Below are 15,511 nucleotides of genomic sequence, written 5' to 3' on the forward strand. Positions count from 1 at the left end.
ATGTCGCCATTGATTTGGAGTCGATGGCTCAAATGACCTGGGAGCTATTGAAAAAATCGGGCGGTGTATTCGCCAAAAATGGTGATTTTTCATTCAAATATTCATGAAAAATAGAAATGCCACTAAAATCCAATAAAAACTGCTGTGTCTCATTCTACCAGTATAACAAGACATGTCGGCATTGATTTGGAGTCGATGGCTCAAATGACCTGGGAGCTATTGAAAAAATCGGGCGGTGTATTCGCCAAAAATGGTGATTTTGTGAAAAAATATTCATGAAAAATAGAAATTCCACTAAAATCCAATAAAAACTGCTGTGTCTCATTCTACCAGTATAACAAGACATGTCGGCATTGATTTGGAGTGGATGGCTCAAATGACCTGGGAGCTATTGAAAAAATCGGGCGGTGTATTCGCCAAAAATGGTGATTTTTCATTCAAATATTCATGAAAAATAGAAATTCCACTAAAATCCAATAAAAACTGCTGTGTCTCATTCTACCAGTATAACAAGACATGTCGGCATTGATTTGGAGTCGATGGCTCAAATGACCTGGGAGCTATTGAAAAAATCGGGCGGTGTATTCGCCAAAAATGGTGATTTTTCATTCAAATATTCATGAAAAATAGAAATTCCACTAAAATCCAATAAAAACTGCTGTGTCTCATTCTACCAGTATAACAAGACATGTCGGCATTGATTTGGAGTCGATGGCTCAAATGACCTGGGAGCTATTGAAAAAAAATCGGGCGGTGTATTCGCCAAAAATGGTGATTTTGTGAAAAAATATTCATGAAAAATAGAAATTCCACTAAAATCAAAAAAAAAACTGCTGTGTCTCATTCTACCAGTATAACAAGACATGTCGCCATTGATTTGGAGTCGATGGCTTAAATGACCTGGGAGCTATTGAAAAAATCGGGCGGTGTATTCGCCAAAAATGGTGATTTTTCATTCAAATATTCATGAAAAATAGAAATTCCACTAAAATCCAATAAAAACTGCTGTGTCTCATTCTACCAGTATAACAAGACATGTCGCCATTGATTTGGAGTCGATGGCTCAAATGACCTGGGAGCTATTGAAAAAATCGGGCGGTGTATTCGCCAAAAATGGTGATTTTTCATTCAAATATTCATGAAAAATAGAAATGCCACTAAAATCCAATAAAAACTGCTGTGTCTCATTCTACCAGTATAACAAGACATGTCGGCATTGATTTGGAGTTGATGGCTCAAATGACCTGGGAGCTATTGAAAAAAATCGGGACAGTGTATTCGCCAAAAATGGTGATTTTGTGAAAAAATATTCATGAAAAATAGAAATTCCACTAAAATCCAATAAAAACTGCTGTGTCTCATTCTACCAGTATAACAAGACATGTCGGCATTGATTTGGAGTCGATGGCTCAAATGACCTGGGAGCTATTGAAAAAATCGGGCGGTGTATTCGCCAAAAATGGTGATTTTTCATTCAAATATTCATGAAAAATAGAAATGCCACTAAAATCCAATAAAAACTGCTGTGTCTCATTCTACCAGTATAACAAGACATGTCGGCATTGATTTGGAGTCGATGGCTCAAATGACCTGGGAGCTATTGAAAAAATCGGGCGGTGTATTCGCCAAAAATGGTGATTTTTCATTCAAATATTCATGAAAAATAGAAATTCCACTAAAATCCAATAAAAACTGCTGTGTCTCATTCTACCAGTATAACAAGACATGTCGGCATTGATTTGGAGTCGATGGCTCAAATGACCTGGGAGCTATTGAAAAAATTGGGCGGTGTATTCGCCAAAAATGGTGATTTTTCATTCAAATATTCATGAAAAATAGAAATTCCACTAAAATCCAATAAAAACTGCTGTGTCTCATTCTACCAGTATAACAAGACATGTCGGCATTGATTTGGAGTCGATGGCTCAAATGACCTGGGAGCTATTGAAAAAAAATCGGGCGGTGTATTCGCCAAAAATGGTGATTTTGTGAAAAAATATTCATGAAAAATAGAAATTCCACTAAAATCCAAAAAAAAACTGCTGTGTCTCATTCTACCAGTATAACAAGACATGTCGCCATTGATTTGGAGTCGATGGCTCAAATGACCTGGGAGCTATTGAAAAAATCGGGCGGTGTATTCGCCAAAAATGGTGATTTTTCATTCAAATATTCATGAAAAATAGAAATTCCACTAAAATCCAATAAAAACTGCTGTGTCTCATTCTACCAGTATAACAAGACATGTCGCCATTGATTTGGAGTCGATGGCTCAAATGACCTGGGAGCTATTGAAAAAATCGGGCGGTGTATTCGCCAAAAATGGTGATTTTTCATTCAAATATTCATGAAAAATAGAAATGCCACTAAAATCCAATAAAAACTGCTGTGTCTCATTCTACCAGTATAACAAGACATGTCGGCATTGATTTGGAGTTGATGGCTCAAATGACCTGGGAGCTATTGAAAAAATCGGGCGGTGTATTCGCCAAAAATGGTGATTTTTCATTCAAATATTCATGAAAAATAGAAATTCCACTAAAATCCAATAAAAACTGCTGTGTCTCATTCTACCAGTATAACAAGACATGTCGGCATTGATTTGGAGTCGATGGCTCAAATGACCTGGGAGCTATTGAAAAAATCGGGCGGTGTATTCGCCAAAAATGGTGATTTTGTGAAAAAATATTCATGAAAAATAGAAATTCCACTAAAATCCAATAAAAACTGCTGTGTCTCATTCTACCAGTATAACAAGACATGTCGGCATTGATTTGGAGTGGATGGCTCAAATGACCTGGGAGCTATTGAAAAAATCGGGCGGTGTATTCGCCAAAAATGGTGATTTTTCATTCAAATATTCATGAAAAATAGAAATGCCACTAAAATCCAATAAAAACTGCTGTGTCTCATTCTACCAGTATAACAAGACATGTCGGCATTGATTTGGAGTCGATGGCTCAAATGACCTGGGAGCTATTGAAAAAATCGGGCGGTGTATTCGCCAAAAATGGTGATTTTTCATTCAAATATTCATGAAAAATAGAAATTCCACTAAAATCCAATAAAAACTGCTGTGTCTCATTCTACCAGTATAACAAGACATGTCGGCATTGATTTGGAGTCGATGGCTCAAATGACCTGGGAGCTATTGAAAAAATTGGGCGGTGTATTCGTCAAAAATGGTGATTTTTCATTCAAATATTCATGAAAAATAGAAATTCCACTAAAATCCAATAAAAACTGCTGTGTCTCATTCTACCAGTATAACAAGACATGTCGGCATTGATTTGGAGTCGATGGCTCAAATGACCTGGGAGCTATTGAAAAAAAATCGGGCGGTGTATTCGCCAAAAATGGTGATTTTGTGAAAAAATATTCATGAAAAATAGAAATTCCACTAAAATCCAAAAAAAACTGCTGTGTCTCATTCTACCAGTATAACAAGACATGTCGCCATTGATTTGGAGTCGATGGCTCAAATGACCTGGGAGCTATTGAAAAAATCGGGCGGTGTATTCGCCAAAAATGGTGATTTTTCATTCAAATATTCATGAAAAATAGAAATTCCACTAAAATCCAATAAAAACTGCTGTGTCTCATTCTACCAGTATAACAAGACATGTCGGCATTGATTTGGAGTCGATGGCTCAAATGACCTGGGAGCTATTGAAAAAATCGGGCGGTGTATTCGCCAAAAATGGTGATTTTGTGAAAAAATATTCATGAAAAATAGAAATTCCACTAAAATCCAAAAAAAAAACTGCTGTGTCTCATTCTACCAGTATAACAAGACATGTCGCCATTGATTTGGAGTCGATGGCTCAAATGACCTGGGAGCTATTGAAAAAATCGGGCGGTGTATTCGCCAAAAATGGTGATTTTGTGAAAAAATATTCATGAAAAATAGAAATTCCACTAAAATCCAATAAAAACTGCTGTGTCTCATTCTACCAGTATAACAAGACATGTCGGCATTGATTTGGAGTGGATGGCTCAAATGACCTGGGAGCTATTGAAAAAATCGGGCGGTGTATTCGCCAAAAATGGTGATTTTTCATTCAAATATTCATGAAAAATAGAAATTCCACTAAAATCCAATAAAAACTGCTGTGTCTCATTCTACCAGTATAACAAGACATGTCGGCATTGATTTGGAGTCGATGGCTCAAATGACCTGGGAGCTATTGAAAAAATCGGGCGGTGTATTCGCCAAAAATGGTGATTTTGTGAAAAAATATTCATGAAAAATAGAAATTCCACTAAAATCCAATAAAAACTGCTGTGTCTCATTCTACCAGTATAACAAGACATGTCGGCATTGATTTGGAGTGGATGGCTCAAATGACCTGGGAGCTATTGAAAAAATCGGGCGGTGTATTCGCCAAAAATGGTGATTTTTCATTCAAATATTCATGAAAAATAGAAATTCCACTAAAATCCAATAAAAACTGCTGTGTCTCATTCTACCAGTATAACAAGACATGTCGGCATTGATTTGGAGTCGATGGCTCAAATGACCTGGGAGCTATTGAAAAAATCGGGCGGTGTATTCGCCAAAAATGGTGATTTTTCATTCAAATATTCATGAAAAATAGAAATTCCACTAAAATCCAATAAAAACTGCTGTGTCTCATTCTACCAGTATAACAAGACATGTCGCCATTGATTTGGAGTCGATGGCTCAAATGACCTGGGAGCTATTGAAAAAATCGGGCGGTGTATTCGCCAAAAATGGTGATTTTTCATTCAAATATTCATGAAAAATAGAAATGCCACTAAAATCCAATAAAAACTGCTGTGTCTCATTCTACCAGTATAACAAGACATGTCGGCATTGATTTGGAGTTGATGGCTCAAATGACCTGGGAGCTATTGAAAAAAATCGGGGCGGTGTATTCGCCAAAAATGGTGATTTTGTGAAAAAATATTCATGAAAAATAGAAATTCCACTAAAATCCAATAAAAACTGCTGTGTCTCATTCTACCAGTATAACAAGACATGTCGGCATTGATTTGGAGTCGATGGCTCAAATGACCTGGGAGCTATTGAAAAAATCGGGCGGTGTATTCGCCAAAAATGGTGATTTTTCATTCAAATATTCATGAAAAATAGAAATTCCACTAAAATCCAATAAAAACTGCTGTGTCTCATTCTACCAGTATAACAAGACATGTCGGCATTGATTTGGAGTGGATGGCTCAAATGACCTGGGAGCTATTGAAAAAATCGGGCGGTGTATTCGCCAAAAATGGTGATTTTTCATTCAAATATTCATGAAAAATAGAAATTCCACTAAAATCCAATAAAAACTGCTGTGTCTCATTCTACCAGTATAACAAGACATGTCGGCATTGATTTGGAGTCGATGGCTCAAATGACCTGGGAGCTATTGAAAAAAAATCGGGCGGTGTATTCGCCAAAAATGGTGATTTTGTGAAAAAATATTCATGAAAAATAGAAATTCCACTAAAATCCAAAAAAAAACTGCTGTGTCTCATTCTACCAGTATAACAAGACATGTCGCCATTGATTTGGAGTCGATGGCTCAAATGACCTGGGAGCTATTGAAAAAATCGGGCGGTGTATTCGCCAAAAATGGTGATTTTTCATTCAAATATTCATGAAAAATAGAAATTCCACTAAAATCCAATAAAAACTGCTGTGTCTCATTCTACCAGTATAACAAGACATGTCGCCATTGATTTGGAGTCGATGGCTCAAATGACCTGGGAGCTATTGAAAAAATCGGGCGGTGTATTCGCCAAAAATGGTGATTTTTCATTCAAATATTCATGAAAAATAGAAATGCCACTAAAATCCAATAAAAACTGCTGTGTCTCATTCTACCAGTATAACAAGACATGTCGGCATTGATTTGGAGTTGATGGCTCAAATGACCTGGGAGCTATTGAAAAAATCGGGCGGTGTATTCGCCAAAAATGGTGATTTTTCATTCAAATATTCATGAAAAATAGAAATTCCACTAAAATCCAATAAAAACTGCTGTGTCTCATTCTACCAGTATAACAAGACATGTCGGCATTGATTTGGAGTCGATGGCTCAAATGACCTGGGAGCTATTGAAAAAATCGGGCGGTGTATTTGCCAAAAATGGTGATTTTTCATTCAAATATTCATGAAAAATAGAAATTCCACTAAAATCCAATAAAAAACTGCTGTGTCTCATTCTACCAGAATAACAAGACATGTCGGCATTGATTTGGAGTGGATTGCTCAAATGACCTGGGAGCTATTGAAAAAATCGGGCGGTGTATTCGCCAAAAATGGTGATTTTGTGAAAAAATATTCATGAAAAATAGAAATTCCACTAAAATCCAATAAAAACTGCTGTGTCTCATTCTACCAGTATAACAAGACATGTCGGCATTGATTTGGAGTCGATGGCTCAAATGACCTGGGAGCTACTGAAAAAATCGGGCGGTGTATTCGCCAAAAATGGTGATTTTGTGATAAAATATTCATGAAAAATAGAAATTCCACTAAAATCCAATAAAAACTGCTGTGTCTCATTCTACCAGTATAACAAGACATGTCGGCATTGATTTGGAGTGGATGGCTCAAATGACCTGGGAGCTATTGAAAAAATCGGGTGGTGTATTCGCCAAAAATGGTGATTTTTCATTCAAATATTCATGAAAAATAGAAATTCCACTAAAATCCAATAAAAACTGCTGTGTCTCATTCTACCAGTATAACAAGACATGTCGGCATTGATTTGGAGTCGATGGCTCAAATGACCTGGGAGCTATTGAAAAAATCGGGCGGTGTATTCGCCAAAAATGGTGATTTTGTGAAAAAATATTCATGAAAAATAGAAATTCCACTAAAATCCAATAGAAACTGCTGTGTCTCATTCTACCAGTATAACAAGACATGTCGGCATTGATTTGGAGTCGATGGCTCAAATGACCTGGGAGCTATTGAAAAAATCGGGCGGTGTATTCGCCAAAAATGGTGATTTTTCATTCAAATATTCATGAAAAATAGAAATTCCACTAAAATCCAATAAAAACTGCTGTGTCTCATTCTACCAGTATAACAAGACATGTCGGCATTGATTTGGAGTGGATGGCTCAAATGACCTGGGAGCTATTGAAAAAATCGGGCGGTGTATTCGCCAAAAATGGTGATTTTTCATTCAAATATTCATGAAAAATAGAAATTCCAATAAATCCAATAAAAACTGCTGTGTCTCATTCTACCAGTATAACAAGACATGTCGGCATTGATTTGGAGTCGATGGCTCAAATGACCTGGGAGCTATTGAAAAAATCGGGCGGTGTATTCGCCAAAAATGGTGATTTTTCATTCAAATATTCATGAAAAATAGAAATTCCACTAAAATCCAATAAAAACTGCTGTGTCTCATTCTACCAGTATAACAAGACATGTCGCCATTGATTTGGAGTCGATGGCTCAAATGACCTGGGAGCTATTGAAAAAATCGGGCGGTGTATTCGCCAAAAATGGTGATTTTGTGAAAAAATATTCATGAAAAATAGAAATTCCACTAAAATCCAATAAAAACTGCTGTGTCTCATTCTACCAGTACAACAAGACATGTCGCCATTGATTTGGAGTCGATGGCTCAAATGACCTGGGAGCTATTGAAAAAATCGGGCGGTGTATTCGCCAAAAATGGTGATTTTTCATTCAAATATTCATGAAAAATAGAAATTCCACTAAAATCCAATAAAAACTGCTGTGTCTCATTCTACCAGTGTAACAAGACATGTCGGCATTGATTCGGAGTCGATGGCTCAAATGACCTGGGAGCTATTGAAAAAATCGGGCGGTGTATTCGCCAAAAATGGTGATTTTGTGAAAAAATATTCATGAAAAATAGAAATTCCACTAAAATCCAATAAAAACTGCTGTGTCTCATTCTACCAGTATAACAAGACATGTCGGCATTGATTTGGAGTCGATGGCTCAAATGACCTGGGAGCTATTGAAAAAATCGGGCGGTGTATTCGCCAAAAATGGTGATTTTTCATTCAAATATTCATGAAAAATAGAAATTCCAATAAATCCAATAAAAACTGCTGTGTCTCATTCTACCAGTATAACAAGACATGTCGGCATTGATTTGGAGTCGATGGCTCAAATGACCTGAGAGCTATTGAAAAAATCGGGCGGTGTATTCGCCAAAAATGGTGATTTTGTGAAAAAATATTCATGAAAAATAGAAATTCCACTAAAATCCAATAAAAACTGCTGTGTCTCATTCTACCAGTACAACAAGACATGTCGGCATTGATTTGGAGTGGATGGCTCAAATGACCTGGGAGCTATTGAAAAAATCGGGCGGTGTATTCGCCAAAAATGGTGATTTTGTGAAAAAATATTCATGAAAAATAGAAATTCCACTAAAATCCAATAAAAACTGCTGTGTCTCATTCTACCAGTACAACAAGACATGTCGGCATTGATTTGGAGTCGATGGCTCAAATGACCTGGGAGCTATTGAAAAAATCGGGCGGTGTATTCGCCAAAAATGGTGATTTTTCATTCAAATATTCATGAAAAATAGAAATTCCACTAAAATCCAATAAAAACTGCTGTGTCTCATTCTACCAGTATAACAAGACATGTCGGCATTGATTTGGAGTCGATGGCTCAAATGACCTGGGAGCTATTGAAAAAATCGGGCGGTGTATTCGCCAAAAATGGTGATTTTGTGAAAAAATATTCATGAAAAATAGAAATTCCACTAAAATCCAATAGAAACTGCTGTGTCTCATTCTACCAGTATAACAAGACATGTCGGCATTGATTTGGAGTCGATGGCTCAAATGACCTGGGAGCTATTGAAAAAATCGGGCGGTGTATTCGCCAAAAATGGTGATTTTTCATTCAAATATTCATGAAAAATAGAAATTCCACTAAAATCCAATAAAAACTGCTGTGTCTCATTCTACCAGTATAACAAGACATGTCGCCATTGATTTGGAGTCGATGGCTCAAATGACCTGGGAGCTATTGAAAAAATCGGGCGGTGTATTCGCCAAAAATGGTGATTTTGTGAAAAAATATTCATGAAAAATAGAAATTCCACTAAAATCCAATAAAAACTGCTGTGTCTCATTCTACCAGTACAACAAGACATGTCGGCATTGATTTGGAGTCGATGGCTCAAATGACCTGGGAGCTATTGAAAAAATCGGGCGGTGTATTCGCCAAAAATGGTGATTTTTCATTCAAATATTCATGAAAAATAGAAATTCCACTAAAATCCAATAAAAACTGCTGTGTCTCATTCTACCAGTATAACAAGACATGTCGGCATTGATTTGGAGTCGATGGCTCAAATGACCTGGGAGCTATTGAAAAAAATCGGGCGGTGTATTCGCCAAAAATGGTGATTTTTCATTCAAATATTCATGAAAAATAGAAATTCCACTAAAATCCAATAAAAACTGCTGTGTCTCATTCTACCAGTGTAACAAGACATGTCGGCATTGATTCGGAGTCGATGGCTCAAATGACCTGGGAGCTATTGAAAAAATCGGGCGGTGTATTCGCCAAAAATGGTGATTTTGTGAAAAAATATTCATGAAAAATAGAAATTCCACTAAAATCCAATAAAAACTGCTGTGTCTCATTCTACCAGTATAACAAGACATGTCGGCATTGATTTGGAGTCGATGGCTCAAATGACCTGGGAGCTATTGAAAAAATCGGGCGGTGTATTCGCCAAAAATGGTGATTTTTCATTCAAATATTCATGAAAAATAGAAATTCCACTAAAATCCAATAAAAACTGCTGTGTCTCATTCTACCAGTATAACAAGACATGTCGCCATTGATTTGGAGTCGATGGCTCAAATGACCTGGGAGCTATTGAAAAAAATCGGGGCGGTGTATTCGCCAAAAATGGTGATTTTGTGAAAAAATATTCATGAAAAATAGAAATTCCACTAAAATCCAAAAAAAACTGCTGTGTCTCATTCTACCAGTATAACAAGACATGTTGCCATTGATTTGGAGTCGATGGCTCAAATGACCTGGGAGCTATTGAAAAAATCGGGCGGTGTATTCGCCAAAAATGGTGATTTTTCATTCAAATATTCATGAAAAATAGAAATTCCACTAAAATCCAATAAAAACTGCTGTGTGTCATTCTACCAGTATAACAAGACATGTCGCCATTGATTTGGAGTCGATGGCTCAAATGACCTGGGAGCTATTGAAAAAATCGGGCGGTGTATTCGCCAAAAATGGTGATTTTTCATTCAAATATTCATGAAAAATAGAAATTCCACTAAAATCCAATAAAAACTGCTGTGTCTCATTCTACCAGTATAACAAGACATGTCGGCATTGATTTGGAGTCGATGGCTCAAATGACCTGGGAGCTATTGAAAAAATCGGGCGGTGTATTCGCCAAAAATGGTGATTTTTCATTCAAATATTCATGAAAAATAGAAATTCCACTAAAATCCAATAAAAACTGCTGTGTCTCATTCTACCAGTATAACAAGACATGTCGGCATTGATTTGGAGTCGATGGCTCAAATGACCTGGGAGCTATTGAAAAAATCGGGCGGTGTATTCGCCAAAAATGGTGATTTTTCATTCAAATATTCATGAAAAATAGAAATTCCACTAAAATCCAATAAAAACTGCTGTGTCTCATTCTACCAGTATAACAAGACATGTCGGCATTGATTTGGAGTCGATGGCTCAAATGACCTGGGAGCTATTGAAAAAATCGGGCGGTGTATTCGCCAAAAATGGTGATTTTTCATTCAAATATTCATGAAAAATAGAAATTCCACTAAAATCCAATAAAAACTGCTGTGTCTCATTCTACCAGTATAACAAGACATGTCGGCATTGATTTGGAGTGGATGGCTCAAATGACCTGGGAGCTATTGAAAAAATCGGGCGGTGTATTCGCCAAAAATGGTGATTTTGTGAAAAAATATTCATGAAAAATAGAAATTCCACTAAAATCCAATAAAAACTGCTGTGTCTCATTCTACCAGTATAACAAGACATGTCGGCATTGATTTGGAGTCGATGGCTCAAATGACCTGGGAGCTATTGAAAAAATCGGGCGGTGTATTCGCCAAAAATGGTGATTTTTCATTCAAATATTCATGAAAAATAGAAATTCCACTAAAATCCAATAAAAACTGCTGTGTCTCATTCTACCAGTATAACAAGACATGTCGGCATTGATTTGGAGTCGATGGCTCAAATGACCTGGGAGCTATTGAAAAAATCGGGCGGTGTATTCGCCAAAAATGGTGATTTTTCATTCAAATATTCATGAAAAATAGAAATTCCACTAAAATCCAATAGAAACTGCTGTGTCTCATTCTACCAGTATAACAAGACATGTCGGCATTGATTTGGAGTGGATGGCTCAAATGACCTGGGAGCTATTGAAAAAATCGGGCGGTGTATTCGCCAAAAATGGTGATTTTTCATTCAAATATTCATGAAAAATAGAAATTCCACTAAAATCCAATAAAAACTGCTGTGTCTCATTCTACCAGTATAACAAGACATGTCGGCATTGATTTGGAGTCGATGGCTCAAATGACCTGGGAGCTATTGAAAAAATCGGGCGGTGTATTCGCCAAAAATGGTGATTTTGTGAAAAAATATTCATGAAAAATAGAAATTCCACTAAAATCCAATAGAAATTGCTGTGTCTCATTCTACCAGTATAACAAGACATGTCGGCATTGATTTGGAGTCGATGGCTCAAATGACCTGGGAGCTATTGAAAAAATCGGGCGGTGTATTCGCCAAAAATGGTGATTTTGTGAAAAAATATTCATGAAAAATAGAAATTCCACTAAAATCCAATAGAAACTGCTGTGTCTCATTCTACCAGTATAACAAGACATGTCGGCATTGATTTGGAGTCGATGGCTCAAATGACCTGGGAGCTATTGAAAAAATCGGGCGGTGTATTCGCCAAAAATGGTGATTTTTCATTCAAATATTCATGAAAAATAGAAATTCCACTAAAATCCAATAAAAACTGCTGTGTCTCATTTTACCAGTATAACAAGACATGTCGCCATTGATTTGGAGTCGATGGCTCAAATGACCTGGGAGCTATTGAAAAAATCGGGCGGTGTATTCGCCAAAAATGGTGATTTTGTGAAAAAATATTCATGAAAAATAGAAATTCCACTAAAATCCAATAAAAACTGCTGTGTCTCATTCTACCAGTATAACAAGACATGTCGGCATTGATTTGGAGTCGATGGCTCAAATGACATGGGAGCTATTGAAAAAATCGGGCGGTGTATTCGCCAAAAATGGTGATTTTTCATTCAAATATTCATGAAAAATAGAAATTCCACTAAAATCCAATAAAAACTGCTGTGTCTCATTCTACCAGTATAACAAGACATGTCGGCATTGATTTGGAGTCGATGGCTCAAATGACCTGGGAGCTATTGAAAAAATCGGGCGGTGTATTCGCCAAAAATGGTGATTTTGTGAAAAAATATTCATGAAAAATAGAAATTCCACTAAAATCCAATAGAAACTGCTGTGTCTCATTCTACCAGTATAACAAGACATGTCGCCATTGATTTGGAGTCGATGGCTCAAATGACCTGGGAGCTATTGAAAAAATCGGGCGGTGTATTCGCCAAAAATGGTGATTTTGTGAAAAAATATTCATGAAAAATAGAAATTCCACTAAAATCCAATAAAAACTGCTGTGTCTCATTCTACCAGTATAACAAGACATGTCGGCATTGATTTGGAGTCGATGGCTCAAATGACCTGGGAGCTATTGAAAAAATCGGGCGGTGTATTCGCCAAAAATGGTGATTTTGTGAAAAAATATTCATGAAAAATAGAAATTCCACTAAAATCCAATAGAAACTGCTGTGTCTCATTCTACCAGTATAACAAGACATGTCGCCATTGATTTGGAGTCGATGGCTCAAATGACCTGGGAGCTATTGAAAAAATCGGGCGGTGTATTCGCCAAAAATGGTGATTTTGTGAAAAAATATTCATGAAAAATAGAAATTCCACTAAAATCCAATAAAAACTGCTGTGTCTCATTCTACCAGTATAACAAGACATGTCGGCATTGATTTGGAGTCGATGGCTCAAATGACCTGGGAGCTATTGAAAAAATCGGGCGGTGTATTCGCCAAAAATGGTGATTTTTCATTCAAATATTCATGAAAAATAGAAATTCCACTAAAATCCAATAAAAACTGCTGTGTCTCATTTTACCAGTATAACAAGACATGTCGCCATTGATTTGGAGTCGATGGCTCAAATGACCTGGGAGCTATTGAAAAAATCGGGCGGTGTATTCGCCAAAAATGGTGATTTTGTGAAAAAATATTCATGAAAAATAGAAATTCCACTAAAATCCAATAGAAACTGCTGTGTCTCATTCTACCAGTATAACAAGACATGTCGCCATTGATTTGGAGTCGATGGCTCAAATGACCTGGGAGCTATTGAAAAAATCGGGCGGTGTATTCGCCAAAAATGATGATTTTTCATTCAAATATTCATGAAAAATAGAAATTCCACTAAAATCCAATAGAAACTGCTGTGTCTCATTCTACCAGTATAACAAGACATGTCGGCATTGATTTGGAGTGGATGGCTCAAATGACCTGGGAGCTATTGAAAAAATCGGGCGGTGTATTAGCCAAAAATGGTGATTTTTCATTCAAATATTCATGAAAAATAGAAATTCCACTAAAATCCAATAAAAACTGCTGTGTCTCATTCTACCAGTATAACAAGACATGTCGGCATTGATTTGGAGTCGATGGCTCAAATGACCTGGGAGCTATTGAAAAAATCGGGCGGTGTATTCGCCAAAAATGGTGATTTTGTTAAAAAATATTCATGAAAAATAGAAATTCCACTAAAATCCAATAGAAACTGCTGTGTCTCATTCTACCAGTATAACAAGACATGTCGGCATTGATTTGGAGTCAATGGCTCAAATGACCTGGGAGCTATTGAAAAAATCGGGCGGTGTATTCGCCAAAAATGGTGATTTTTCATTCAAATATTCATGAAAAATAGAAATTCCACTAAAATCCAATAAAAACTGCTGTGTCTCATTCTACCAGTATAACAAGACATGTCGCCATTGATTTGGAGTCGATGGCTCAAATGACCTGGGAGCTATTGAAAAAATCGGGCGGTGTATTCGCCAAAAATGGTGATTTTTCATTCAAATATTCATGAAAAATAGAAATTCCACTAAAATCCAATAAAAACTGCTGTGTCTCATTCTACCAGTATAACAAGACATGTCGGCATTGATTTGGAGTCGATGGCTCAAATGACCTGGGAGCTATTGAAAAAATCGGGCGGTGTATTCGCCAAAAATGGTGATTTTGTGAAAAAATATTCATGAAAAATAGAAATTCCACTAAAATCCAATAGAAACTGCTGTGTCTCATTCTAGCAGTATAACAAGACATGTCGGCATTGATTTGGAGTCGATGGCTCAAATGACCTGGGAGCTATTGAAAAAATCGGGCGGTGTATTCGCCAAAAATGGTGATTTTTCATTCAAATATTCATGAAAAATAGAAATTCCACTAAAATCCAATAAAAACTGCTGTGTCTCATTCTACCAGTATAACAAGACATGTCGGCATTGATTTGGAGTCAATGGCTCAAATGACCTGGGAGCTATTGAAAAAATCGGGCGGTGTATTCGCCAAAAATGGTGATTTTTCATTCAAATATTCATGAAAAATAGAAATTCCACTAAAATCCAATAAAAACTGCTGTGTCTCATTCTACCAGTATAACAAGACATGTCGCCATTGATTTGGAGTCGATGGCTCAAATGACCTGGGAGCTATTGAAAAAATCGGGCGGTGTATTCGCCAAAAATGGTGATTTTTCATTCAAATATTCATGAAAAATAGAAATTCCACTAAAATCCAATAAAAACTGCTGTGTCTCATTCTACCAGTATAACAAGACATGTCGGCATTGATTTGGAGTCGATGGCTCAAATGACCTGGGAGCTATTGAAAAAATCGGGCGGTGTATTCGCCAAAAATGGTGATTTTGTGAAAAAATATTCATGAAAAATAGAAATTCCACTAAAATCCAATAGAAACTGCTGTGTCTCATTCTAGCAGTATAACGAGACATGTCGGCATTGATTTGGAGTCGATGGCTCAAATAACCTGGGAGCTATTGAAAAAATCGGGCGGTGTATTCGCCAAAAATGGTGATTTTTCATTCAAATATTCATGAAAAATAGAAATTCCACTAAAATCCAATAAAAACTGCTGTGTCTCATTCTACCAGTATAACAAGACATGTCGCCATTGATTTGGAGTCGATGGCTCAAATGACCTGGGAGCTATTGAAAAAATCGGGCGGTGTATTCGCCAAAAATGGTGATTTTGTGAAAAAATATTCATGAAAAATAGAAATTCCACTAAAATCCAATAAAAACTGCTGTGTCTCATTCTACCAGTATAACAAGACATGTCGGCATTG

The sequence above is a fragment of the Pagrus major genome, chromosome 17, assembly GCF_040436345.1.
Source record: "Pagrus major chromosome 17, Pma_NU_1.0".
Taxonomy (NCBI): Eukaryota; Metazoa; Chordata; class Actinopteri; order Spariformes; family Sparidae; genus Pagrus; species Pagrus major.